We start from the raw sequence: 1,963 nt of genomic DNA, 5'->3' as shown, positions 1-1,963 counted from the left end.
GTAGAATCTGTTGGCTGCCTCTAAGCTCGGTGGGTAGAGCTGTTGGAGCTCGGAGTTAAGGTGAAAATCACGAGGGAGGTTATTTAAGACTTTAGACAACCTCCCTATAAACCTGCAATGCCACCTTTGCTGTCTCCTTGTCTCCTTCTGCGTGGTCTTTTCCCTCTTTAATGCCAAAAACCTGAAATCATCATGTACTAACCACATAGATATAATGCCTTCCCTTTTTCCTACAAATAACACGAATATACTAAGAAATGAATGCACAAGTGATAAAAGATGAATGGTTGAGCAAGGTAAGTAGGCCAAATGAGCCCAAATTGTACCAAAAATTGGGGCTCATCATCACCCCCCAGCTAAAATATTTGCTCATCCTTGAGCAACTTTGCTCCAGCTCCTTGTCCTCGGCCGAGAACTAGGGCCCGGAACATGCTATTCCTTTCCTGTTCTTGGTGGCCCTGCCTCTTCTGCCCCTGGCGGTGACGAGGGTGGCACTTCTTCCCTCTTTCCTTTTTCCTTGAGCCGGGCTTCGGAAGCCGATTGGCCTATCTTTCGTGCCCAGGAAGTTATTTTCAGGCTTCCCCTCTCGGGGATGGCCGATGTTTTAGAGGGGGATCTTTCACTGGGTGAAGTAGGGACACCCCCTAAAATGGTTTGGCTGCTGGGTGGAGGCTGCGGCTTGCCCGTGTTTATTCTCTTACTCCTCTTGGCTTCAAAAGGTAGAGGGATCTCCCTCTCTCTCTTCTCCTTTGGCTTTGGAGGTGTACTGAGGGCGGCCAGTGCAGCTACTGCCTCCTTTTTGAGAATGCCAGCCTTCTCTTTCTTGTGTTTTGCCTTCTCAGGGCTCCCTGTAGAGGGCCCCTTCTTTTCTGATTTCGGGCTTCCTGTAGAAGACCCTGCTTTACCCACTTTCGGGCCTTCTGTAGAAGACCCTTTCTTTACCAATTTTGGGCTTCCTGTAGAAGGCCCTATTTTAGCCAAATTCGGGCTTCCTGTAGAAACCCCTATTTTGGTAATTTTCGGGCTTCCTGTAGAAGCCCCTTTTTCAATGATTTTCGGGCTTCCTGTAGAAGACCCTTTCTCTGCTTTCGGGCTTCCTGTAGAAGACCCTTTCTCTATTTTCGGGCTTCCTGTAGAAGCCTGTTTCTGCTTTCCTGTAGACACAGGTGTCACCACCTTGGCTTGCTTTGCTGCATGGGTTTTGCTTTTTGGTTGGGTTGCGGGTGCTGATGAGGTACTTGGGCTGATGTGGACCATCTCAGCTTTGTCCGTTCTGCTCTGCAACCTCTTTTCTCTTGCTGACAAGATGGGTGTGTCACATTTTTCTTTGTCATACTTTTTCTCATGCTTCTTCTTTTGTTCCATCTTCTGCACTGTGGTCGGGGTCTTCTGGCCTGTTTCTTTCTTTCCCTCGGCCACTGATTCTTTTTCCTCACTGCTGGAGGAACCCGTTTCTTCAATCAACATCCTTATGTCTCCATCTCTTGTCAGATTTCTGAATGATTCCCAGGAGAGGGGAACCTTGTATGAATGGAGCGCATCCTCCACAAGAAGTTTGATCAACCCATGGTGGGCTACCTGATCTGGTATGCCTTCTTTTAACTTTGTGGCACACTCAATTAGAGACTGTAGCAGGAAAAAAGGAATGCTCAGTTTCTCTTCTACAGGAAGATCAATCCGGTGCCTCAATTCAGTGAGCAACTGAAAGTGATACGCGTACACGATGCTAAAACGGCCTTCACAGGTTATATACTTCATGATTTGCAGGCTAACTTCATTCCATGGTGGTAGCAAGCTGGTTCTTCGCACACCATTTTTGTCCTCCGAGAATTCCTCCTCAGGTGGAAAGAATTATTTCTTGGCCTGCTCGCTCAACTTCCTTTCTTCCTTATCCCATGGCAAACCCATTGGAAGTTCAGTAATTCGACTGATATATTGCGGGGTGAGCTTGAGGCTTAGGCCC

The sequence above is a fragment of the Pinus tabuliformis genome, chromosome 6, assembly GCF_031772625.1.
Source record: "Pinus tabuliformis cultivar Carrire ecotype Pingquan chromosome 6, CPIR1, whole genome shotgun sequence".
NCBI lineage: Eukaryota > Viridiplantae > Streptophyta > Pinopsida > Pinales > Pinaceae > Pinus > Pinus tabuliformis.
Note: the sequence above shows the minus strand (reverse complement) of the source record.